Genomic DNA, 14137 nt, shown 5'->3' with positions numbered 1-14137 from the left:
TTTCGGCTGGGTCATTCTGGAACTCCAGAGAACTTCTCTCCTCCTCCTCTTTCTTCTTCTCCTTCTCCTCCTCCTTCTTCCTCTTCTTCTTCTCCTTCTCCCTCTCCCCCTCCTCCTTCTCCCCCCCCCCTCCTCCTTCTTCTTCCCTTTCCCTCTCCCTTTCCCCTTCCTTTCTTTTCTGAATAAATTGAGTAAAATCCATTTATACAGAGGCATTACATAAATTCCTCAAAATAAAGAGTGATTCTCAAACCAGAGCAAGCACAAGACTCACTTGGAGGACTTGTTAAGACAGAGAGCAGGGCGCCACCTTCAGAGTTTCTGACTCAGTAGGTCTGGGGTGGAGCCTGAGAGCGTGCATTTTTTTACCCCTCTTCCAGGTGAAGCTGATGCTGCCGGCTCAGGGACCACACATCAAGATTCTGCTCCGTAGCTTGAACAGCGCATTTCCCAGCCTCTGGGCAGGGCTCCTCCTACATCATTTTATGCAGGGGATCATCTCACTTGTTTTCATAAGTCTCCAGAAAATTCTGTAGATGAATCTATATAGAATTTCTCCATGAAATTCTATAGACAAACCAATATTATTACAATCATCATCTGGAATTTATTGAGCATCTACTAACTGTCAGGGGACTAAAGCTCATAGTCAGAGGAGTCTTTTCTAATCCTGAAAAACTGCATGCAAGTTAAACTCATTGATGGTTAAGAAACAACCTCCCGTGGCTTCTCAGCTCTAGAGCAGGACTCAGGTGGGACAGAGGCTGGAGCTACTGAGTTTCAGAAATGACGTCATTGTCACCTGCTGACCTCCTCACCCACAGGAAGTTCTGGGAGCACTCTGCTAGAGATTTGTGTTTACTTGTTTCCTAGGTATCCATAGGAACCCAGAATCATGAACTTGCATGCTTGGGTAGGACCCTAGATATCATCTGGTCACTTCCTTTCCCTCCGGGCGTATGTAACCTCTTCTCTATCTCTTGGTTTCCCACTGCAGTCCTACCTTTCCCGTGTCTCTGTCTAAAATGACACAGCTTCATAAAGGCTTCCCGATTGTCAAAGGAGATGGGGTCATTCCCTCTTCTGCGTCTCCACTGCATCGCCGTCTTTTTGATGTGACTACAGAGAAGCAAGCACTTAAATACCAAAGCTTAGGGACTCTTACAGACATAGCGTAATCCTCTTATTTGCCAGGGCTGGAGACTGAGGCCCAGGAGACAAGTTAGGATGTAAGTTAAAAAAAAAAAGAGAAACAGGCAGAAACTCTAAGAAGTTCAGAGGGCAGCGAATATTGTTTTCAGTGAAATGAGGTCTTGGTGGAAGGTCATTGGGCAGAGAGATACCTGGGTGGAAGGGAGCACAGGGAGGAGGGACCTGTGAGAGTGGCCAAGTGGGGTCTCGAGGGGGTCGAGGAGTGGGAGAGAGAGGCAGCAGCTCCCGCAACCCATCAGTTTCCCATCTGTGACATGGGACAGTTGTTGAGGCCCCAGGCTTGCTGTGAGACCTAGGTGGAGTGAGTTAGACATGAACGGCTGTCTGCTCAGGCCTGGGGATTCTGGAGAGTGACCTGCACCTGCTCCCTCCTCCTGGGGCTCAATGGCCCAAAACACTCCTTTAGGGACCCAATCCCATCAGAACTGCATGGCGTAAGACTTGGTCTGTGCTGCTCCAGGATATGGGCAAGTTCTTTCTCCAAACCCTTTTCCAGAAATTCAACAACCATCCTAGACCCCTTCCCTACTCTGTCTTAGACCCAATCAACCAGGACAACAGAATATGAACCATTCAGATTATGAAACAAGACACAAAAGAGCCCCATGCTCTCACCTATATACCCATTTGTCCTTGTCATCCCCCATTCTCCTTCCTGCAATTTAGGCTTCAAATATTTTTCTACTTCTTTTGCTCTCAACACACCATGCTCCCTGGAGCCCCCTTGCCGCTGCATTGCTGGCAATGGCCAGCCCCTTCTGCCCACTGGAGCGGACGCTGCCAGTGCCTCATCTATAACCCTCAGACCTTACACACGTTCATGTATCTGGCAGCCTTGCAACTGTCAGGGTCTATGTCTGTGCCTGAGGCTTTCACCAAGCCAGAGAGGGCTGAAAGTGCCGAGCACTCAACATTCCTCATCAGGAGTGGAACTCAACCCTGACTTGGGAGTGGGTGCATAAATACCCCAGCTCCCTCACCCATCAGGTGAGATAATTCTGAGACACTCATTTGGTACCTGTTACCAGAGTTTATGCACAAACTGTGATAGCTGACTTAATAATACATCCTTATGGGTTGCTTTTTCTTCCCTTTATCTATTCCTTATTCTCTCTCTGTGGTTCATGTCCTTCCCAAATAAACTTCTTGCTCTCAGTTCCTTCTTTTAGAGTCTATTTATAGGGTGAATCCAATCTCAGACACAAATTAATGATCTCATGCTTAAAATCTCTATTGAAATATTTCCTTCCTAGACTTTTCCAGGCAGTAAAAGGTTGTGACCTCTATATGCTAAGGGTACTGTTTGCCTACCTCTCTTGGGGCACATTGTTTTCTAAATGCCTGTTGCCTGACAGTATCCCCGCATTATACTTTACTCTCGAAAGGCAGGGACCATGTGTTACCCTTCTTTCTGTCTGTATCACCTGCCCACCACCTCCCATAGAGCAGGTATTAAATGATGCATGGATTGTTGCCTAAAAGTTGGCAGGCATCATGGTTTAGAGGAAAGAGCATTGAATTTGGAGTCGGGAGGTTGGACTTGGGGTCCCCATCTTTCAGGACATTACTTGTGTAACCAGGGACAGGCCACCTAACTTTTCAGGCCTCAGTTTCCTTTGTGAAGGAGATGCAAATTGGAGTCATACCTCTGGGGTTGTCTCCTCCATACCTAATAGAAGATAAAGAGCCTTCTACTTGGCACACCAGCAAAGAACACCACCAACTGAGGGCTGGGTCTCCACCCTGAGGATGATTCTCCACTACCCACATTCGGGATTCTTCCCCTCGAATGTTGAAAGGAAGGCGGTACCCAGAAGCCCAGGAGCTGGGTCAGGAAGTCTGGTGGCTCCCAGCTGTGATGGTTTCATGCTCCAGCAAACTCACAAAATGCGGTGTAATTTCCCTTCCTCTTAACTATCAGCAGCGTGGAAGGAGAGCCACTCTCTCCCGCCCTACTCCCTCTTCCTTAGTTAGTCATGACTCATTAATTGCCACTGGTGAATGAGTTTTATTCTAATTTTCATGATCTAATTCAGAGATGTTTTCAGCTAAAGATCAGGATATAGGTTTTCAGCTTAGCTAATGAAATACCTAATGAATTGGCATTACTGACAATTACAGACAGGACACCTAGAAGGGAAGAGCCAATTGCAGCCCTCCACTGAGGTCACTCACCAGTGGCTCCTTGAAGGGAAAAAGCACAGATCTTGTGTTTATCTTCCTGATTGACAATGCTGTTCTGGAGACTTGGGCCCCAAGAAGTGGATTTGAAGAAGACACATTCGTCTCTCTCTCTTTTTCTTTTATGCTCTGGTTCTGCTTTCGAACCACCAGCATGATGTGAAAGTGGGCCTTTCAAGTGTAAAAATTACCTCCTGAAAATAGGATCGATGTATAAACTTGCATGTAAGTGAGATTCTATCAAAACAAAAATTCTGGACCTTAGAATAGGTATTCATCAGGGAGGGCAGATGCCTCCTCTAATCAGATGGGAATCTGAGGCAAAGGACCACAGAAAGCCAGGGAATGTTTAAGAAGCAGTCTCAGAATTCTTGCTCAAGCCCCATGCAGTGGAGTCCGTGCTGCTCTTATATGGCCCCTACGCTCTCCCATCCTCGCCTCGTAGAGTGAAAATGTCAATTGAATGTGGCAAAACCTGGGAAGAGAAAAGTCTTTAAAATCACAGATCTTAATCACTTGACGTTGACAGTTTTTATGATCTCTGTTCCGGTGCAAGCCAGCTGGTCCAAGGAGAGTCTAAAGCAGCAAGCCTAAGCAAGTTAAGGCATAGGCTTCAGGAGCAGGAAAAAAAAAAGGACAGCCCCCAAATTAGCTGATTGCACTGCAGAAGCCCTCCTACCTGGTGGCTCCCACCTCCCTCATTACCCCAAAGTCATGGGTAGGAGGGGCAGCCTCTGTGGCCCCCAGGTTAAACGCAGTCATCACATCTGGGTATAGGAGTTGGGCTTTTGATCTCTGTGTTCTTCTTCCTTATTCTTTCCCCTCCACCTAATTTACCTTGACTTGAATGTCAAGTCATCTTGATTGACCTCCTTGGGTCTTTTTCTGGCTCTGTTACTGGGCATTCTTCCACATTGGAAGGTGAAAAATGCTTCCTTTCATTTCCTGCGTGCTCCTCCATCTTTGTCTTGTGGAGTGTCTGCTTTGGGCCAGTTCTTCTTGGGAGTTTGACAGCTTTATGCACCAGCTAATGTTTCTCACGCAACCTCGGGTGTTCTTCATGGTCATAGGGGAGCTCTGCTGAATTTAAGAGGTCAAGATGGTGGAGTGAGTGATCTAGTACAAGGGTGAAAATAAAAATGATTACTCCCTTGGGGAAGGCATTATACATTTCCCATCCCTGGCGACCATGGCAGTGAGGAGAGACTGGTCCTATCTTACACATCGATGTCACTTAGCATACTTGGTAGATACTGTTGGGGCTAGAAATATGTGTGAAACGAATAAACATTTGAATGGTTTTAAGACTGTTTTCTCTATGGTGAGGAAGCTGGAAAAAGGCCATCATCAAAACTGAGATCTCAGTCTCCAGAGGAAAAACAAACTTAGAGTCTGTGATGTAGAGATCAAATACAGGATTGACGCTGTGGCATTCAGCCATTCTGTGCAAGAAGGGAGTTGATCATCAATGCAAATGCTATCAGGTTTACCCTAAACACATGCCAAAGCCTAGCCTCCAGGATGCCCCTTGTCCTCTCAAAAGTACACTTCATTTTAAAGGGGCAGAACAGGCATCAGAGAACACATGCCATTGGGAAACGCTAGCACTAGAAGGGGACACAGTGGTCCAGGACTTGGAGGTAGGAGACACAGTGCCAGGTATCCTGACTTCGACAGGAAGTCTGACCAAACTGTGGAGTGGCCTAAGGCAGCTCTGAGTGTGTGTGCAGCCAAGCCAAGCAGAAGAGGAGGGAGAGAAAGCCTGAGGGATGAGGGCAGAGAAGCAGAAATTCCTCCTCCTGCTCAGGAATGGGCAGGGAGGGGGCGAGACACTGTGCAGCCTCGCACCAGACTGGGATGCCATCTCAGTGTAAGGCACAGACTAGTGCAGTAGTCAGACAAAGAGCACCGGCTACAACATCAAACAGGCCTGGAGTCTCAGCTGAATAGCTGTACAATCTACTCACTGAACTTCTTTGAGCCTCTCTTCCCTCGTCTGTAAAATAAGGATCATAATAGCACATAGCTCATGGGATTATAAGAAGGACTAAATTAGATATTCGGCATATTCACTGAGACTGTGTGCCAGGAGGTACTCGGGGCTCAGGGGATAGAGGACGAGACAGGTGAGTCTCTGCTCTTGGGCAATTTTCATTCCAGTGGGAGGCCGCACTTATGCAAAGGAACAAGACAGCTGGTTAAGACACATGCTGTGATGAAAATGAACAGGGCTGATGGGGCAGTGACTCCTGACTTGGGGGAGGGAGGAAGAGTCTACATCAGAGAGGGGCTTTCTGAGGATGTGACAGAAGAGCTGTCACCTGCATGACAAAGAGTCCACCAGTGAGGCTCTGAGGCTAAGGGAACAGCACGCCCAAGGCACTGGGGTAGATCAGAGCTTGGTGTGTTTGTGCGGCCCCAGCACGGTGAGCGACCAGGAGGTGGCAGGGAAGGTGTCGTCAGGTTTATGTTTCTAAAAGATCACCTAACACAGTAAGGTTATGTGTATAAGGCAGCTCACACCATATGTTCAGCGCACATTTATCATGGAGATTGTAGAAATGTTTGTAAGAAATGTTTGTAAGCAGTGTTGGACACGTAACCTGTGTTATAAGAGGCTTTTATAAAGCATGTTTAGCTACTTCCTAAAGATAGTAATTCAAAGGCAATTAAGATAGAGACCTGCCTTTAGCAGTTCAGAGTCTAAAAAGGATGCACCAACAGATCATTATCATGCTCAGGAGTAAGTCCTAGAACAGACGTGTGTGTGCTGGGTACCTCAACAGCTCCATGTTGAAATTGGGTGGGAAAGAACCAGCCGGAAGGAAAAGAAGAAAGCTAGTTCCAGTTGGAAGGGAAACAGCATGATGGCTTTTGGCGTAAGTTCAAAGTGGTAGGTGACGCTAAAGGAGGCTGGGGACCCAGGCAGGGCTCACCTCGTGGGGATTTGTGAGCTCAGAGAATGAGCAGAACTGTGTCACGTTGGTGATGGGGGGTCACTGGAGAGTTTTTGACAAGTGGGTACCTCTCCAGGGTCTGTTGTTTTGGAAGATCCCTTGGGCTGGAGGGTAATTTGGAGAAGGGCAAAGTGACCCTGACCATTGATTGTTCTGGTGGCAGAGATGAGGCGAGGGATGGACCAGGGTGGTGGACAAGAGACGGAAAGCAGGCAACAGGTTTAGTAAAATTTTGGAGGCAAATAATCAGCAGGATCTTGGGAATTCCCTGGCGGTCCAGTGGTTAGGATTCTGCGCTTACATTGCTGAGGGCCCAGGTTCAATCCCTGGTCGGGGAACTAAAGTCCTGCAAACTGTGTGGTGCAGCCAAAAAAAACAAACAAATAAAACAATCAGCAGGATCTGACGACACAGGGTAAACACTCCATAGAATTTTTTAAATTTTTATTTATTTATTTATTTTGGCTGCATTGGGTCTTTGTTGCTGCACGCAGGCTTTCTCTAGTTGAGGCGAGCGGGGGCTACTCTTCTTTGCGGTGCGCGGGCTGCGGTGGCTTTTCTTGCTGCGGAGCACAAACTCTAGGCGTGTGGGCTTCAGTAGTTGTGGCACGCAGGCTCAGTAGTTGTGGCTCGTGGGCTCCAGAGCACAGGCTCAGTAGTTGTGGCGCACGGGCTTAGGTGCTCTGTGGCATGTGGGATCTTCCTGGACCAGGGCTCAAACCCGTGTCCCCTGCATTGGCAGGCGGATTCTTAACCACTGTGCCACTAGGGAAGTCCCTCCATAGAATTTTTTAAATTAAACTGATTGTACTGGAAGGTCAGAGTGGCGTTAACAACCTCTGTGGGGCAGTGGTGTAAGAGTTAGAGGCCAGATGCTAAGTAAACACTCAATAAATGTCTATTACTATCATAATTCCTATCTGATTCAGAGTCACAGACTATCCAGGGAAATCCCCTCAAGGAGGCAAGGAAGATGAGAAATTAGTCCTGGCCTCAGGGGCTCTGGGCTGTGCAGGGCCGGCTGGTGGGCTGGGAGCTGGGGGGTCAGTCCAGGATGCGGGGGGGGAGCCAGCACCTCAGAGACCGCTCAGCGCACCCCATGAACTATTATTGGCTCTGATTCCTTCACGTGTTTGTCAGAGTTTCCACTCATCACCAGTTGGGCGCCTGGGTGCACAATACCCACACTCAAAGCACCAAGGGCAAGGCTGTGGGGTCCTCAGAAAACGTCCCCCACCAATGTCCCCTTATGCTACCAACAGGCCACTCATGACGGCCTCAGTCCATCTTCACTTCCATCCAAGAGCATGCTGCCTCATCCTGACCTTCAGAAAGGATTGTGATCCGGCCATGCGATCGCTGAAGGGGTCCAAACAGCCTCTGTACTTCAGCAAGTTCTCCACAGACAGATCTGAACCCAGAAGCAGTGATTGATGTGTTCCTCTCCCTGGGGCTTTGACATTGCACCACTTAGAGTCTACGTGCTCCATGCTCCTGGACTTGTAAATGAACGGTCTGCACGGCTGTACAGTTATACCCTCAATGGTTGAAAATTCTACATTTGTACAATACAGTCAAACCAGACCGATTAAAGTTATGCATTTATCCCTGTGTCTTCCATAGCTCAACTAAAAAAATTCAGTCAAGAAATGTTTTGAAGGTGATAAACCCGGAGGGACAACTAGAAGAGGTGAGGAAACAGGAGATGTTGAGAGATGACAACATTTTTCTGAAGATGAACCTCTACGGGGGGAATAACTACTGATTTAATAAAGGGGAAAAGCTGAACTCTAAGTGCCTATAAATGGTGTGGCTAACAGGAAACGAGCCAGTACACACACACACACACACACACACACACACACACACGATCAGGAATTGGGTTCACCAGGTAGAAAGGAGGCTCAAAACATCAATATTTGTTGACAGTCTAAGTAAGGAGCATTTGCTTTCCAAAGACGGGTGTACCTAAGAATAAACCAGCTTGACCCCTGAAGACCCAGGAGAACAAGTCATTGTGAATGAATGGCACGGCTATTATAATAAATGTGCCTCTCCTTATCCCAACCAAAGACCCTATCAAGATCTGGGTTCCATGGTCTGAACTGGACGAGGCCACCTGGCCTTCTGCAGCCTCACACACCGAAAGACCTCAGGGGGAGGTCTGTGTGATCTGGGTGAAGTCTGCTCCATCCCCTCTCCCCCAGCTCATGCACTTGTGGGAAAGATGGAGACACCCAACCGGGACCCCTCGTTTGCCATTCATCTAGCAGAAGCATGCATTTCTGGGTAAAGAGCAAGGACTACCATTTTGTACAGTGAGTTGGATTCCTCTCCTGCTGGGAGCAAAACCCTTGAAAGAAGCTGGCAGATCCCAGTTCTGTGTCCAGCTCCAGCGTCCCTTAGATACTCTGATGAACACTGTAATGACCGCTGTCCAATGACCTTGCAGTGACCTTCTCCACACAGCCCCTCTGAGGGTTTCTCTCAGGCAGCAAGGATGTCAAGTACACTATAGACTTCCTAAAAGCCCAGTGCCTTGAGGGAACTGGTCCTCAGAGGTGCCTAAGCCCTGGATGGGGCACAGGATTGGCTCTTACCCTCCTTCCCATGCTTCTGGAGCCTTTAAACCAAGTCTGACCACACTGAGTAGACCAAGACTTCAGAAAAAGAATGACTGAGGGTTATTTTCCAAGAGCACCCTCCCATCCACGGGCCTCACTGGCCGGAATCGTTGCAAACGGTGGACCCTGGACGAGGAGGCAGAGCGGAGACATCTCCCTCTGTCGCTGCCCACTTGCCCTCTGACTCTGAGCCAGTGACTAAGATGCTCAATGTCCTCGTCTGTAAGATGATGTGGAGGGACTATGCTTGTGTGGGTGTGTTTGTTACTTTTTTTTTCAGACTTAAAGAAAAAGTTGCAAATACAGTGAAAAGAATTCCTGTATCCCTTTGATCCAGATTCCTTGAATGCTATATCTATCATAACCACAGTACAATGATCAAAATGTAGGACATTAACACTGATATAACACTGTTTTCTAATGTACAGACCTCATTCAAAGTTTCCCAATTGTTCTTCTTCTGGTCCTGGATACAATCTAGGACCACACATTCTATTTACTTGTCATGTCTTTCATCTTTTAGTCCTTTATTATTTTGTTACTATTATTATTTTATTTATCACCATTCTAATGGTATTTCTATTATTATTAATCTCCTGAAGTCTTTAGTCTTCTTTATGATCAGATAAACTCGATTGTTTTACAAAATTCCCTTCGAGCTTTTATATGCTATGAATTGAATCTTTCTTGCTGTTTGCATGAGCAGTTAAATACACAGTATTTTGCAGGCCAACTGGGAAGGTTTGTGTAACACCCTGATCTGAGTTTATGGGAGTAAAGTTTCTGATAAAGTCGTCCTTGCCTTCTAGAACCTTGTTTTTTTTTTTAACATCTTTATTGGAGTATAATTGCTTTACAATGGTGTGTTAGTTTCTGCTTTATAACAAAGTGAATCAGCTATACATATACATATATCCCCATATCTCCTCCCTCTTGCATCTCCCTTCCACCCTCCCTATCCCACCCCTCTAGGTGGTCACAAAGCACCGAGCTGATCTCCCTGTGCTCTGCGGCTGCTTCCCACTAGCTACCTTCTAGAACCTTTAAGTCTAAGTGCAGTCAAACATTTACATCCAGAGTTAGGTAGAAGTGATGGCATGGAATGAACATCTCACCTTAGCTGGTTGAACTCCGTTGAGTTCATTGGCTTCAAACATAACTAGGTTTACCCAGATACATGGGTGCTAGAGCGAGGTTGCACCCTGCAGGGGTGAGGTGGGAAAGCAACCAGGAGGGTGGCTGGAGCGGGTGCTGAAATCCAGCCCGGGGTCTGCTCATCACAGCCACCTCCTGGCTCTGGGCTCTTTCTGCCCACAAAGGGTGCCTTTTGCTAATTAGCACGCAGGTGCTAGTGGGGATTCTGCTAAGCTTGGTGCCCTCAACTCAGACCAACGTGTCGGAAAGCCAGTCGCTTTAACAGCAGGAGACAGAGGGACAGTGTGAATGACTCAGAGAAAAAGTGCCACCACCACTAAGAAGGCGTCTCTAAGCACGGAGGCAGGTGGGGCCACCTGGAACGCCATCATTACACAGGAAGGTGGCAAAGATGGAACTGGTCACACATCTCGCCCCTCGGCCAGGGACGGGGTACCGACAGATCCACCCTCCTTCCTCCCCGCCTTGAGTCCTCAGCCCCCTGGTGACCATTCTCACTGTAGCAAACACTATGTTAGTGCTTTTACTTTGTTAATGTTTATTTTTCACCATAAAAACAAGAACTGCGCCTTAAAGAAAATTTAGAGAATAAGAAAAGTGAAGATTAAAACAAAACTAAATAATTATCGCTGCATGTACCACGCAGGTAAGTGCAGTTAATATTTGTTAGTGTTTTGTGCTCAGCTTTTTTAATGGGAGTCTTCTATATTATAATTATTTTTCTTAACATTGCTATAGTTATATACTATCCTGCTTTTTAACTTTCTATTAAATCATAGATGTTTTGATGTTATTACATCATTCAATGTATTACATCAATTTTATATTGTTTTCTCAATTTTAATATCTGTGTAATGTTCCATTGAATGGGTTACATAACCTTTGCATCATGAGGTCTTTAACTTTTACCATTAAAAATTACACTTTGCCCTTTATTTAGGATTGTTCTCTTAAGATGGAATCCCAGAAATGCTATTACTTGGTTAAAGACCATGCTTATTTTGAGATTTACACTTTAGTTTTTTACTCTTCAGATTGTTTCATTCATTCATTCATTCATAAATTCATTCTCTCTTTGGCCCAGGAGAGATTTGAAAAGCATTTGTACACTGGAACTTCCTCTCTTTCCACTCCTAGAAGTCTGAGCTGCCACAGAACAAGCCTGTGCTAGCCTGGTGGATGATGAGAGATTCATGGCCAGGTCGTCCCTGTTGTTCCAGCCAATAGCCAGTCAACCACCAGAAGCAGAATCTAACCAAAAGATGTGTGAGTCAGCCCAGTGAAATCCAGCATAAATTGCCAACCCACAGAATTGTGAGCTAAGTACATGAGCTATGCTATGGGGTGTTTTGCTATATGGCAACACGTCACTGATGGATCCCCTCATTTCTAGATGGGTTCATGTGACTAGTTTTGACCAAGAGAATGTGGACAAAAGTGATGTATGGACCACCTGCAGGGCTGGCCCCTAGAATCTTCTGAAAGACTGTTCACTTGCTTTCTCTTGGCCAGTGAGTCAGGAGAACAGAAGGCTGGAAAGAGACTCTAAGGGACATAGTCAATCAAAATGGAAGACGTATGAGTCAGATTTAATACTTAGAGGACAGCTGTCCAGAGAGCCACCCGACCAGGAATATCTTGGCTGGACTTTGCGTGAACGAAGTGGTGAAGTGCTGGATGATTTTTTACATTGAGTCACTGAGGTAGTGGTGTGTGTGTGTGCGCGCGTGTGTGTGTGTGTGCGCGCGCGTGTGTGTGTGTGTTGTGTGTGTGAGATAGCAACTAGCATTAATGAACCTAATGTTTGGTATTGCTACCTAATACTTGGAACTGGGTAATTGATTATGTACCATGCTTATCCTGATATATCAAATCCAAAGACTAGATAGTGGAGAAGGATATATAATGAGAAATGGGTGAATTGGGGACAGAATATGAACAAATTTTTATCCCTGCTAAGGTGTTTATTTACTGTTTTTAATTCAGTGAAGGGCCAATTAGCCATTTTTCAGCAGGAGAGTGACAAGGTAAACTATGACAGTCAAATACTTTCTCTTTCCCTCTCTTTCTCTCCCTCTCCCCATATTTTTACCTAACATGCTATGAGCACTGTTGATGTTTACTAAATAACTTTTTTAAGCAAGGCAGGAAGGAGCCATGTGGAATGGTATTACCCTTATCTTCATAGTTCTGCTGTTTTAGCAGTTCCATGATTTTCATTCTATCTTAATTACATCCACTGCTTTGAGTGATGGTGTCAGAAATTCTTACCTGAATTTAGTTCAATGTCTGTAGCTTTGCTTTGCTCCCTTTTAGCCCTCTTCAAGGGATGCACCAGTTCTTCGCTCATCTTCTTGGGAAGGACTCCCTGAGATCGCTCCAGACTGTGAAATGCATCTCTACTGATTTCTGTAGAATTCAATCAGCAGAGAGCCGGCTTAAGCCCGATGTGAAGTTTGCATGTTCTCACCTCCCTTCCAGAACAAGGGATGCATCGTTTTTTAAGGATAACATTAAAATTTAAGGTTCAGAGAAGGTCTGTGAAATGCCAAAAACCTTTGCATTCTCTTGCTTCTTTCCCTTCCAGTAAATTTCTATGTGCAGTTCATCACATTCAATGAGGAACAGTTATGCTACCTTCCCATCCACTCTCCAAATTCTTTGTACTCAATGTCCTTTGCCCTGTCTTCTTTGTGGTTATTCAGTCTTGCTGAAATAATAAGCTCCAGGCTGTTTACAGCACTTTTTTATATCACTGAGTTAAAGAGAAGGTACTCAGGATAAGCAATTTTTATTTTATAGGGTCTGCCCATGTTGTCTGTGACCAAGAAATGAATAGACTTATCTTTCATTGACAATCTAGCTTTCATACTAATAGTTTTGTCCACTTAACCAACCAATGGTTGCCAACTTTATTAAGGATGCTAATGAATTTTAAAATATCATCAAAAAACAATAATTAACCTTGAATATGAAAGTATTAACCAGAAACACTCAATCACTTTCCCAAGCTTAGGAAACACTTAGAATGTATTAACTGTCCCTAAAGGAGTAATTAAAGAACTTAGCTGTTCGGTTTTAAACACAAGGAACAAAGGGTCAATCAAACACAACAATCTGTGATTGCAGATAAACATGAACAAAATGGTTGATATAAGACGCTGCATCCACAGAACTGGGTGCTCCCTGATAGGTGAGTCTGTAACATTTCCAAGCAGGCATTTCTCTAAAAGACAAATCAGGGAATAACACCACCTACCACAAACTGCCCGATCATTGCCTATTTGGGTTGACTCTTTTACATTTCACCTGTATTGTAATAACAGTAATAGTAAGAATTTATGATGCATCTTGCAAAATTGTGTTCCAAACAGGTGTTAAATGTGTGCACTGTTATTGGAAGTGGTCAAGACTGTGTTGCATAATGGTTTACAAAGTTGTATTGAGGAATTACTGACATATAACAAACTGCACACATTTAAGCATACAACGTGATAACTTTTGATGTCTGCATACACCCATGAAACCATCGCCACAATCAACATAATGAACATCTCTGTCAGCCCTAAAATTTCCTGTGTCTCTGTAATTCTTCATTCCTAAACCCCTGACCACTTGCCAGGCAACCACTGATCTTTCTGTCACTACAGATGAGTTTGGACTTTTTTTTAGAATTTTAAATCAATGAAAATATGCAGTATAGTTCATTTGGCATAATTCTTCTGAGATTCTTGTACTTTACAGAGGTATCAAGAGTTCATTCCCTTTTATTGCTGAGCAGTATTCCATTATACAATAAATCACAGCTTGTGTATCCATTCACCTGCTGTTGGACATTTGGGTTGATTTGAGTTTTGGGCCATTACAAATAAAGCTGTTATGAATATCTGCATACAAATCTTTGTGTGGACATATGGTTTTATTTCTCTTGGGTAAATAGCTATGGATCACATCGCATGAGTACTTTTAATTTTTTAAGAAACTGCCAAACTGCTTTCCAAAGTGGTT

General features: G+C 45.1%; 1 long non-coding RNA gene across 1 annotated transcript in view; it reads right to left on the bottom strand.

Annotated features, from left to right (window-relative positions):
* Window positions 1-433: 433 nt before the first annotated feature.
* Window positions 434-14137, bottom strand: part of LOC309612686 — a 232787-nt gene continuing 219083 nt past the window's right edge. The window contains exon 4 of the long non-coding RNA XR_014235340.1: window positions 434-12538. This is a non-coding gene — a long non-coding RNA (uncharacterized lncRNA). The remainder of the gene's footprint in view (window positions 12539-14137) is intronic.

The sequence above is a fragment of the Balaenoptera borealis genome, assembly GCF_965194805.1.
Source record: "Balaenoptera borealis genome assembly, chromosome: 16".
NCBI lineage: Eukaryota > Metazoa > Chordata > Mammalia > Artiodactyla > Balaenopteridae > Balaenoptera > Balaenoptera borealis.
This window is presented reverse-complemented; position numbering and strand designations above follow the sequence as displayed.